The sequence below is a fragment of the Paramormyrops kingsleyae genome, chromosome 10 (assembly GCF_048594095.1).
Source record: "Paramormyrops kingsleyae isolate MSU_618 chromosome 10, PKINGS_0.4, whole genome shotgun sequence".
Classification (NCBI taxonomy): domain Eukaryota; kingdom Metazoa; phylum Chordata; class Actinopteri; order Osteoglossiformes; family Mormyridae; genus Paramormyrops; species Paramormyrops kingsleyae.
Genome location: NC_132806.1, coordinates 7,936,314 through 7,949,315, shown reverse-complemented (window position 1 = coordinate 7,949,315; position 13,002 = coordinate 7,936,314). Strand labels below are relative to the sequence as shown.

Below are 13,002 nucleotides of genomic sequence, written 5' to 3'. Positions count from 1 at the left end.
ACCGTAACCCAGCGTGTGCACGCCTCAGAGGCTGGGCCGGACTTTGTGCCGTAACTCAGCTTGTGCGCGCCTCAGAGGCTGGGCCGGACCTGCCGTAACCCAGCTTGTGCGCGCCTCAGAGGCTGAGCCGGTCTTTTACCGTAACCCAGCGTGTGTGCGCCTCAGAGGCTGAGCCGGCATTCACCGTAACTTAACTTGGGCAGCCGCATCGGGTCTCGGAGAAACGGGGTCGAGTCAGAGGCTGCAAGAGAGTGTTAGAATAACCCCAGTCCCTGAGGAACATGCAGAGGTTCAGCGAAGTCAGACAGCCAAGATGTAATCAAAACACAGGTTATTCATAATTAATATACATTACACCAATTTAACCAAATATAGCATTCCAATAATTTAACATGTGGCCACAATTCCTATATATATATATATATATATATATATATATATATATATATAATATATAATATAATATATAGTATATAATCCAATTAAAAGTATATAACAATTCCATATCTCAGCTGAGTGGACACATAGTAACTGCAGAAAATATCTGATTACAGATGAAGATTCATACAGCACTATGTGGGAGCTCTGATTACAGAGTGACTCCCCGTGCTACTCTGGAGCTCTTTCTTAAGTATTCCAAACCAGGTGACAGGCTGTATCAAAGGTTGTGATTGATTATTTTAGGGCCTGCTCTGATCTTGTGTGTGTGTCCTGGAGAACTGTTGATCTTATCAATTCTTAGACCCTCAGCCAATCAAATTGCTTTAGGAGGAATGTGCCAATTCCTTTGTTCTACCAGGTGATAGGATCCTCCACTTTGGTGGATTTAGTCTTATTTTCTATATTTCTCTTATGTGAAAACATGCCACTTTAAGGTTGAGAGTATTGTGCCCGTCGTACTGTGACCATTCAAACGAGATCAAACATGGGTGTATGTGTCCCTAATGTATACCTCCTGTGTTAGTGTGAGTTAGTGAATGTAGGATGCATCTGTGTTTTGACGCAGCCAGGCCTTGTCGCTAGAATTTGGCTGTGGGGTTCTGGCCGCCCAGTGGGGGTGAGGTGTCCCGTTTGATGTGGTGATCAGGTGATTTGGGTCCAGTCTTGTCGGAGCCGGTGGACCTTTGCTTCAGGACACTGGGTGGAGCATTACAGGCTTGCCAGAGCTCAGACCGACGGGGCCTGCAAGGCCTCCAGCCTTACACAGTGTACGTGCATATGCAGATTAACTCACCAAGTGTAATACTTCTATGTTAAAACACTCATTGATGAAGCAAATGACAAACTGACTGTCAGAATTACGGGCAGCACAACCAACTTGAAGTCTGTTTTTAACTTTGTATATCCTAACTTTAGTTTGCACAAAAAGACCACACATATGCAATACAAAGCCTTTGGGTGCCAAAAAAACCTAAAGGCTACGCTATAATCTTAAACAAGCTAAGTTTGCACCAGTGACAGGGGTTAGATCTTGTTGCAACGCAGCATGGTGCAGGCAGGGAAAGAAGATGTCCATCCACTTAAAAGCTCCAACACAAAGGGATTTATTGAACCCACTGGGTAAAATAATAAAACAAAAGAACCACAAGTGGACAGAAAACCAAGAGAGAAAAAAAAAGAGGACTTAACTAAAAACCATAGAATATACCAATCTGAAGTAGAACACAGGGAAAATGAGTGTGCAATAGAAGAGAGTAACAAACACACAGTAACACTTACGATGAATCAATAAGGAGCAGAAAGAGGGCAAGCTGAGCTAATGAAGAGGCAGATGTGACGCATAAGACAATTATCCAAAAACGATGGCACAGGGAAAACAGGCAACAAGTGCAGTAATTTACACTAATAAACACAAGACTAGGAAAATTCCAACGAACACTGAAAGTAAGAAACACTTATCACACACTGGGAATTACTACACTAGGATAAATAACATGGAACCAAAATACAAACAGGAATGGAAGTGAACAGGACAAAAGCAGTGCAAACCAATAACCAGGGGGGTGTTCCATGAAGCAGGATTTCTTGGTTACCTGGGTTTAACTTAAGCTAGAACTCATGATTGTCCAATAAGAGTTTAAGTAAGGGACATTTCTATTGGACAAACAATGACTTCTAGCTAAGTTAAACCCAGCTAACCGAGAAATCCTGCTTTGTGGAACACCCCCCCCCCCTTTCAGTCTGATATTTCCATGACTGAAATATCAGTCAGATATTTCATTTACTGTTCAGCATTGAACTACTTTCAACGGAATGAATTAATGTCAGTTCAGCTTAAATTTTTTAACAATGTATACAATATTAACTTATTTGTTTATTTTTTTAAACTTGTCTTCCTATCTGAGTGTGGTGGGGGGCCTGAGGTGATCTGGGAGCGGGTTAAGCCTGTCCATGCCTCTCCTAGACACCGGGTCTGTACTCCGTCCTGTAGGGAGCGGAAATTGTGCTACCACGAAATGTAATCATTGTCCAATCACAGCTATCTAGCAAGCGTGGGGCATGGTCACAGAAACCTGGCTGGGACAATCGCTTAAGATCTAATCAATGAGGTGACGGCCACTATACGACAGGCTACAGCCAAGAATACCACACGCCAGCTGGGCACAGCTGCCTCACTTCAGAATCTCTATTGCAGAAATATTTAGGTTAGAAATATCCTCCCTGCTCCAGCAGGTAGAATGTGACGCTGCAAGCGTAAAGAAGAATGGAACACCTGCAACAGGCGGTGGCTGTAACTGGCCAAGATTCCCAAGACACCACATGAGGGCAGCTCTCATGTCTATTCTGGAGCAGTTTCAAATATGTATTCTGGGGCAAGGAATTCACACTAACGATCACACAAATCTTTGGTATATTAGTGCGAACTGTAAGTGGATGGATGGAAGAGGCCGATGTGCAGTAAAGGCTATACTTAAAATTTACCCTTGCAGTGATGGCATCACTATCAAGTTAAAATACAGTGGAAACCACTTATGGTGATCACGTCTGTCTGGGTGAAATTGATCACTATAAGCGGATGATCATTATAACCGATTTTTTTCCTTTTTCTTCATGGACGGTTCGGGCACGGGAGCGTGGCATGGTGCACGAAAAAGGGCGGACGATCCACTTGCGGCTCAGGGAACAGAAGGGGTTTATTAAATAAAACAGAAGACACTACAAACACAATGAAACCAAAAGGACCACGAGGGGTCAAAACTAAAGGGGATAATTAAAGACTTAATATTACAAAACAAAAACTAGGAAGGAAAAAACAGGACACAGATCTAACCAAGACAAGCAATAAGACAAGCAATAAGACAAGCAATTAGACAAGCAATTAGACAAGCAATTAGACAAGCAATTAGACAATCATAGACAATCATAGACAATCATAGACAATCATAGACAAATCAACAATGAACCACTGAGGAACGAAACAGAAGCAGGAACTAAAATACTAAAGGGGTAACGAGACTAACACAGGACAGGTGAGACTAATTAACAAAGACAAGGGAAACAGGGCACAGGTGAAACTAATAAACTCAAAAGAACTAAACAGGGAAACTAAGAACTAACCAAGGAAACAGGGAATCAGAAACCAACACTAGGGAATTACAAACAGGTAAAAGACAAGCAGGGGCACAAGGAACAAAACCAAATACAAAAACCACCAGATACAATAACTAGAAACATTAAGGAGCAACATACAAAAACAGGAGGCAGGATTCGATCACAAGACAGAAGGGTACACAGACAACCACATGCTCAACACATTGACCCACAAGACCAGACAGGCAACAGGGGAGAACAAAGACTAACATAAAGAACGGGATGACCAGCGACGCCTGCTGGCCAAACGGGGAAGGGACACGGTAGGACCACAGCAGGGGCTGACCCTGACAGTAGGCAAGTAAAAAAAAAAAAAAATTACTGTAATTTATTACTAATTTACTAATTTAGTACTGTAACTTTTTTCATATGTTATGTATAAAAAGACGTAAACACTGTAAGCAGACTATTTGATTACTATAAGCAAATTATTTAAACATTTTTTGTACAAGAATGATTCTGTGCCAAGCTTTTTCATCCATATAAGTGGTTGATCACTATAACCATGATCACTGTAAGCGGTTTCCCCTGTATATGAATTAATATATTAATTAACTGTTCAGTCTTAAATTTGTCATGTCTACTTGTATACATGGTGCAGAAATAAAAATTTGTCAGTTTTAGCGTCTTCCATCCAATGGCCAGCTACTAGCCACTGCCTGCTGCTGCTATTCCAGGAGCCACTTCCTGACTAACAGCGTCACTTTCTACCTGCTGGAGCAGGGAAGATGTTTCTCACCTAAATATTTCTGTAATAGAGATTCTGAAGTGAGGCAGCTGGGCACAGCTGGGGTGTAGTGGTTGTGGCCTTAGCCTGTCGTATAGTGGCCGTCACCAATTGTCCCAGCCCGGTTTCCGCGACCATGCCCATTGCTTGCTACTGTACATACCTGTGACTGGACAGTGATTACATTTCATGGTGGCATGATTTCAGCACATACTTTTCGAAAATGAGCCAGTTTAACAGAGCAAAGATGCCACTGCATTTCGGTGTGATGTGGCACGATTTCTTTGCTTAATTGTGTGTAGCGTAAACCCTTCTAATTGTTTTTCTGGATGGTAATTAAATAAGATGCAAAGCAATGGTTTTGCTTTTCATTGTGTTACATTCTCTTCACGAAAGTCTTGCACTGCATTTCCACAAAACACAGTTTCTGTGTGTTGCACACTGTAAAACAATATGTCACTTCGATTGTTTTTCTGTGCATGCCAAAGTCGGGTTTGTATTCCAAGGTGGCACCAATTCCGCTTTATGGTCCTGCAGAGCCTCCTGTCTCCTAGCTCTAGGGAGGCCTGTATTTTTCTGAAACATGCCTGTAGGGGGAGCTGCTTCCACCTGTTTCTCATCACTGCCATAAATGGTCTCACTAATGAAACAAAGCAGAAGTTCATTTTAATAAAATAAGTGTCATGTGGTTAATTGCACCAATCAAAAACCACAGTTTAGCCACACCTTCATTCACCTGATAGACAGAACTGTTGTGAAGTCAGTGTGCAGTAAAACACAGGAGCAACATTCTGAAGATGATCAGACTCTGTGTAATTTTGGCTTATTTCAGCGAATTGTGTAAGTGAAACTGAGAATGTCGATCTATCACTACACATATTCCACATGCTGCAATAGTAAATAATTTTAAATATTCATTTTGTGCACATTGAAATAATTGGAAATTATGTTTTGCTGTTAAAATATTATCACTATATTGTTTTAAGCTAATGTGGTATTTTTGAATTATATACTCCTGTATAAAAATATTTGCATTTTTATTTGTATTTTCTTGTTTCAGATTTAGCAAGTGATGTGGTGTTTCAGTCTAGTCCTTTCTTGACAGTTGAAGCTGGAGAAGATGTGACTTTGGAATGTTCATTTCCCAAGGAGAGTGCGTATTTTGTGTTTTGGTTTAAGCTAAATTTTGGCCAGAGACCGTTTCTAATAGTAGCATTTCATACATCTCGCTCACAAGAGATACTCAACTCCAACTCCACACACTATGAAGTGAAACAAGATGGGGAAACGAATCAGCTAATAATATTAAAGACAGAACCAGCAGATTCAGGAATGTATTACTGTGGAACAAGGACGATATTTAGCATTTTTTTTGGAGCAGGAACCTTTCTGAGAATAAGGGGTAAATCTCTATTTCAAATTGCTGTTACTTACTGTTATTTACTAATTACATAAAACGACAATAATTCAAATCCAAATTTTTCCAAAATATGGGCTGCAAATACTTAGGTTGTAACACGATTATACTGATGATATTAATTACAAATATTTAATTAACTGTCCAACAGGCACTGAAAAACAGCCCATTCTTCGGATAGTTAAGCAGCATCCTGTGTCTGATGCAGTCCAGCCAGGAGACTCTGTGAGCCTGCAGTGTACAATAGAGACTGGGAGCTGTGCAGGAGAACACAGTGTTCACTGGTTCAGACATGGATCAGGAGAATCCCTTCCAGGAGTCATTTACAGCCACGGAAACAGGAGTGAGGAGTGTGAGAAGAGCCGTGAGGCTGGATCTCCTACACGGAGCTGTGTCTACAGCCTCCCCAAGAGGAACCTCAGCCTCTCTGATGCTGGGACTTACTACTGCGCTGTGGCCATGTGTGGGGAGATGCTGTTTGGCAATGGGACAAAGATTCACATAGAAGGTAAGTTTTAAATTTACTATTAGTAAGGTAGATGTCTGGAGTAAGATAGACATTTTGTCTAAACATGGTCATGGATCATGGATTATTTATCTTGACAACCACAAAGCATTTAATGTGTCTTATGGATACCATTCTCATTAAAATTAGTTTTTCCATACTCATTCTGGTAATAATTTACTTAAGGCCATTCATTACAAATAATAATGCATTCATAAAGCATAAGAAACATGGCTATTATTATTTATCAAAAGGCACAACTCTTTATTGTCATGTTTATTATGCATTATGAACGCTCTATGAAGCTGTCGCATATATTGCACTATTAATACTTTTATAATGCAGTACCAAGCATCCTTAATCCTTATACCGACCATTATAATACATCATAAAGGTATCTATAGTGCATTATAGATGAGAGCTTCATAAAGCATTTGTAATACAAAATAAACATCGCTATAATTTGTGCCTTTTGATAAATAATTATAGTGTTTCTTATGCTTTATGAATGCATTATAATCAGGGGTGGAACTTGATTAAAAAATATTATCTAGTTAATTAGAAGCTTTGTAATTAATTAATTGAAATTAATCACATTTAAAATTTCAATATTTGACACAAGAATTTTAAGTTTGGTTGATGAATGAATCAATATACATAAGCTTAAACTTCAAAATCTTGTTTATTTCACTAAACAGGCCTATAGATGGGTGCAGAAAACACAGTGCAAACAGTTTTCAGAACAATGGAAGTTTTGATCAAAAATGCCAAAGTTCTGATTGACTTCAACTGCTCCCATTTTTCAAATATCGTGTATGAAAAACCAAAAAAACAAACAATCCATCCATCCATCCATCCATCATCTGCCGCTTGTCCGGGGTTCGGGTCGCGGGGGTAGCAGCTTCAGTAGAGGCACCCAGACCTCCCTCTCCCCAGCTAACCCCACCAGCTCCTCGGGGGGGACACCGAGGCGTTCCCAGGCCAGCCGAGAGATATAATCCCTCCAGCGAGTCCTGGGCCTGCCTCGGGGCCTCCTCCCTGTAGGACAGGCACAGAAAACCTCTCCGGGTAGCCGCCCAGGAGGCATCCGCACCAGATGTCCAAACCACCTCAACTGGCTCCTTTCGACGTGAAGAAGCAGTGGTTCTACTCTGAGGCCCTCCCGGATATCCGAACTTCTCACCCTATCCCTAAGGGAGAACCCAGACACCCTGCGGAGAAACCTCATTTCGGCCGCTTGTATTCGCGATCTCGTTCTTTCGGTCATTACCCATAGCTCATGACCATAGGTGAGGGTAGGGACAAAGATGGACCAATAGATCGAGAGCTTGGCTTTTTGGCTCAGTTCTTTCTTAGCCACGACGGACCGGTTAAGCGCCTGCAGAACTGCAGATGCCGCTCCGATCCGTCTATCCAGCTCCCGATCTCGCCTACCCTCACTCGTGAACAAGACCCCGAGATACTTAAACTCCTCCACTTGAGGCAGTACGTCTTCCCCAACCCAAAGAGGGCAAACCACCCGTTTCCGGCTGAGAACCATGGTCTCGGACTTGGAGGTGCTAATCCTCATCCCTGCCGCTTCGCACTCGGCTGCGAACCGCCCCAGTGCCTGCTGGAGATCCCCAGCAGATGAAGCCAACAGGACGACATCGTCCGCAAAAAGCAGCTAGGCAATCCTGAGGTCACCAAACTGGACACCCTCGACGCCTTGGCTGCGCCTAGAAATCCTGTCCATAAATATGATAAACAGGACCGATGACAAAGGGCAGCCCTGGCGGAGCCCAACACGCACCTGGAACACGTCCGACTTATTGCCAGCAATGTGGACCAAGCTTCTGCTCCGTTCGTACAGGGACCGGATTGCCCACAACAGTGGACCCCAGACCCCATACTCTCGAAGCACCCCCCACAGAGCACCTCGGGGAACCCGGTCGTAAGCCTTTTCCAAATCCACAAAACACATGTAGACTGGATAGGCAAACTCCCATGCCCCCTCCAGTACCCCTGCAAGGGTATAAAGCTGGTCCAGTGTTCCACGACCAGGACGAAAACCGCATTGTTCCTCCTGAATCCGAGATTCGACTATCGATCTCACCCTCCTCTCCAGTACCCTGGAATAGACCTTCCCAGGGAGGCTGAGAAGTGTGATCCCCCTGTAGTTGGAACACACCATCCGGTCCCCTTTCTTAAATAAGGGGACCACCACCCCGGTCTGCCAATCCAGCGGCACTGTCCCTGACCTCCACGCACTGTTGAGAAGGCGTGTCCGCCACGACAGCCCCACAACATCTAGAGCCTTCAGGTACTCCGGGCGGATCTCGTCCACCCCCGGGGCCCGGCCACCACGGAGTTGTTTAACCGCCGCGGCCACCTCAGCCTCAGTGATGGGCAAGCCCCCCCCAGCACCCTCGGGCTCTGTGCCCTCAGATGTCTCAAAGGCAGTATGCGTAGATGTATCTGAGGCAGGGTTGAGGAGGTCCTCAAAGTATTCCTTACACCTCCGGATGATGTCCCCAGGTGAGGTCAACAGCCCCCCCCCCCCACTATAAATAGTAGGAACCAGGAGCTGCTTCCCCCTCCTGATACTCCGTATGGTTTGCCAGAACCTTTTTGAGGCCGACCGAAAGTCACTTTCCATGGCCTCACCGAACTCCTCCCACGCCCGGGTTTTTGCTTCTGCGACCGCCCGCCTGGCCCGCTGGTACCCGTCAGCTGCCTCCGGAGACCCCCGGGCTAATAATTCCCGGTAAGCCTCCTTCTTCAGCTTCACGGCCCCCCTCACCTCTGGTGTCCACCATCGGGTACGGGGGTTACCGTCACGACAGGCACCACCTTGCAGCCACAGCTCCGTACGGCTGCTTCCACAATGGAGGTCCGGAACAGTGTCCATTCGGACTCAATGTCCCCTACCTCCCCCGGCATGCAGTCGGAATTCTGCCGGAGGCACGAGTTAAAGCTCCAGCGAACAGGAGCCTCTGCCAGACTTTCCCAGCAGACCCTCACTATGCGCTTGGGCCTACCAGGTCTGACCAGCTTCCTCCCCCGCCACCTGAGCCAACTCATCACCAGGTGGTGATCAGTTGACAGCTCTGCCCCTCTCTTTACCCGAGTGTCCAAGACGGAGGGCCGCAGATCAGTTGATACGATAATAAAATCGATCATCGACCTGTAGCCCCGGGCATGTTCGTACCATGTCCACTTATGGACACCCTTATGCTCGAACATGGTGTTCGTTATGGACAAACCATGCATTGCACAGAAGTCCAATAACAGAACACCACTCGGATTCAGATCAGGGAGGCCGTTCCTCCAAATCACCCCCTTCCAGGTCACACTGTCATTGCCCATGTGAGCGTTGAAGTCCCCCAGCAAAACGATGGAATCCCCCCGCGGCACGCCAAATAGCATACCGCTAAGGGAATCCAAGAAGGCCGGGTACTGCAAACTGACATTCGGCGCATAAGCGCAGATGACAGTCAGAGACCTATCCCCGACCCGAAGGCGCAGGGAAACAGCCCTCTCGTTCACCGGGGTAAACTCCGGTGTTAATGCACCGAGCTGTGGGGCCACCAATAGCCCTACCCCAGCCCGCCGTCGCTCACCCGCCACAACTCCAGAGTAAAAGAGCGTCCAGCCCCTCTCCAGGAGATTGGTTCCAGAACCCAAGCTATGCGTTGAGGTGAGCCCGACTATATCTAGTCGATACCTCTCAACCTCACGCACAAGCTCAAGCTCCTTCCCCACCAGAGAGGTGACATTCCATGTCCCGAAAGCCAGTTTTGTCAGCCGGGGATCGGACCGCCAGGGCCTCCCTTGGCCGCCACCCGATCCACAATGCACCGAACCCCTGACATTCCCCTTGCGGGTGGTGGGCCCACCTGGGGACAGTCCCGCGTGCCTCTTTCGGGCTGTGCCCGGTCGGGCCCCACGGGCCACCAGGCGCTCGCCAACGGGCCCCTCCCCCAGGCCTGGCTCCAGGGTGGGGCCCCGGTGACCCTAGTCCGGGCGAAGACCAACAGTTGGCTCAAACAATCCCATTTCAGTCAAAAACTCCCTCAAGATCCCTTGCCAAAAATAAACAGACCAACAGTTCAAGATAAAGTGCTACGTTACTGACCTGTGCGCTAACCCCAACACGTTTTGCGTTGAGGTGGTAACGAAGGATGGAAGTGCTCCTGTGATAAGCAAACTCCTTCCTGCAAAAGTGCAAATAACAGCATTTTTTGTTTGTCCTATCTCTAGATGTGTGGAGTTTAAGTCAAGGGAGGTGATGTTACACTTATATAATTCCTTGGTAAGACCCCACCTAGAATACTGTGTGCAGGTTTGGTCACCATACCTCAAGAAGGACATTGCTGCCTTAGAAAAGGTGCAACGAAGAGCTACGAGAATGATTCCTGGTCTTAGAGGAATGTCTTACGAGGAGAGGTTAGCGGAACTGAATCTGTTCAGCCTTGAGCAAAGGAGGCTAAGGGGGGATATGATTCAGGTCTATAAGATTCTAACGGGTCTGGATGCCGTTCAGCCAAATGACTATTTCAATATTAGTCTAAATACTAGAACTCGTGGCCATAAGTGGAAATTAGCGGGAGAACATTTTAAAACAAATTTGAGGAAGCACTTCTTTACACAGCGTGTAGTCAGAGTATGGAATAGTCTTCCTGCTATTGTAGTGGAAGCTAAAACCATGGGTTCCTTTAAATCAGAGCTAGATAAGATTTTAACAACTCTGAGCTATTAGCTAAGTTCTCCCCAAACGAGCTTGATGGGCCGAATGGCCTCCTCTCGTTTGTAAATTTCTTATGTTCTTATGTTCTTATGTTCCATTTGGAAGTTTCTTATATTTAAATTTCCCATCCACCAGCGTAATCTCCTCTGTCTTCCCCATCATGTTCATCACATTGTGCAGCAATATACTGTAATCTGTATGTCTGGAACTCGTGCACTGAGAAACGTTCTGCGGTGCAAATTAGAAGTGTTATTTTTTTGAATTCGCTATTTTTTTGCGTAATTAATTAATCTAAATTAACGTGTTAAAGTCTCAGCCCTAATTATAATGCATTTTGAATATGAGTTTCATTTCATTTCAGGCTGTATAACGTCATTAACGTGACTGTATACCATGCACGTGACAAATAAACCCCTGAATGCAAGGTTTAAATGACACAACTGACATTATTTTTTAAAAAGCTAGAAATAAGTTTAAATTTGATGAACATGTTTAATTAACGAAAATGCTGAGGTTTGCAGCATAGTGTTTACTGCTTTTAAAATGCTGTATGCTGAGAAGCTGCTATGGGTTGTTTGAAAATGTAACATTCATTAAACATAGGTGTATCTTTATATTGGTATCATTTTGTTTCTGTGCTGATTGTTCTTCATTCTTTCATATTTATTGGTTGTAATGTTTAATCTTTACTGTTGTTTGTCAAACCTATTGTGTATCAACTTAACTCATTTTAAACTATCATAGTTACATTATAATCCACATAAATTTACATAACAGTTTTTTCATCAATTCCACTTAACTGTAAATGGAGGACTGGGAGGTATCATTCTGATGGAATGTACATTTAAGTATTTGGTTTATTTTTTAATGCATTTTCAGAAGACAGAATCATGGCTGGTGCTGGGTACTCTGGTTATCATTCCTTCCTCAGCAGTTTGTATCTTGTAATCCAGTTTCCTCCCAAAGGTCAAGAAGATTTGATTATATGAATGGATATCTCTGAATTGCTGTTTGAGTTTGTTCCTGGAAATTTCCTGGCATTCTGTCTATATTGTTCATAGCCATAATTTCCTGAGAAAGCTCAAAGGTTCATCAATACCCTGCATGTGATATATGTGCATGATACTGTGTATGATATGGATGGATGGACAGGTCACATACTGATTTCTAACAGTATGAACTTCACTAACTACAGGAACATTAAATCATGATCTCTTCCCTTATCAGATTCCTATCATGCGCATATGAATATCCTCATCTGGCTCTCCATCATAAGAATGATAGCCCTTCTCTTTGTCCTGCTGACTCTCTCCCTCATCTACTGTACCCTGAAAGACCCCAGGGTGAATTCATCCTGATTCCAATACTGGAGTATAAATGAAACTGGTGCAATTGATTTTTAAAATGTTACTAGTTCACATTTTCCATTAAGAAAAACAGTGCATATAGCATTTCACTGTCACAGTGTTTCCTGTGAGAAAATTTTAAATGTTTCTGTATAAAATGTGTATTCCATATTTGTATTTTTTTTCTTCTTAATTCCAGTCCATCATAATCTTTCATAAAACTGTTGGTCTTCTATTGTTACATTTAGTATGTAAATGTGTGTTTAAGAGTCAGAAGAGACATAAGATCACCTATAATTTTATACAATGATTTTTTTATATATTTCGTTTTCTGCTATATACTGTATGTCGTAGTCCGCTAAATGCTGTAAATGTAAATGTTTTAGTATAGACTGAAATGTACACATATAGTACTTTTAACATAATTTGTTTGTTCAACATCTGCTTAATTAATAGCCAATTAAACTTGTCTGTTCTGAAGCTAAATTGTACTGGCTAGATTGCAGGTAACAATGGTATATCAGCATCGTCTTACTGTAAGTCAATGTTACTCTTTCGTAAAATGCTTCTGGAGCAAAGTTCTGCAGAAGTAGTTTCTCAGGTTTTGCTCAGTAAAGGCAACTTCCGTACATTATATATGAAATAAAAGTGTAATAAATGCTGAAAGAAATTAAATAATGGGACTAG

At 43.6% G+C, this 13,002-nt stretch overlaps 1 long non-coding RNA gene across 2 annotated transcripts; it reads left to right on the top strand.

Annotated features, from left to right (window-relative positions):
- The first annotated feature begins 5,075 nt into the window (after window positions 1–5,075).
- On the top strand, window positions 5,076–12,953 carry LOC140593263 (uncharacterized). 2 transcript variants are annotated; one of them, XR_011993517.1, is made up of 4 exons: window positions 5,076–5,158; window positions 5,379–5,720; window positions 5,887–6,243; window positions 12,197–12,953. It is a non-coding gene; the product is annotated as an uncharacterized lncRNA (long non-coding RNA). The 2 variants fall into 2 exon arrangements; XR_011993518.1 differs by lacking the exon at window positions 12,197–12,953 and adding an exon at window positions 6,939–8,589.
- The last annotated feature ends 49 nt before the right edge of the window (window positions 12,954–13,002 follow it).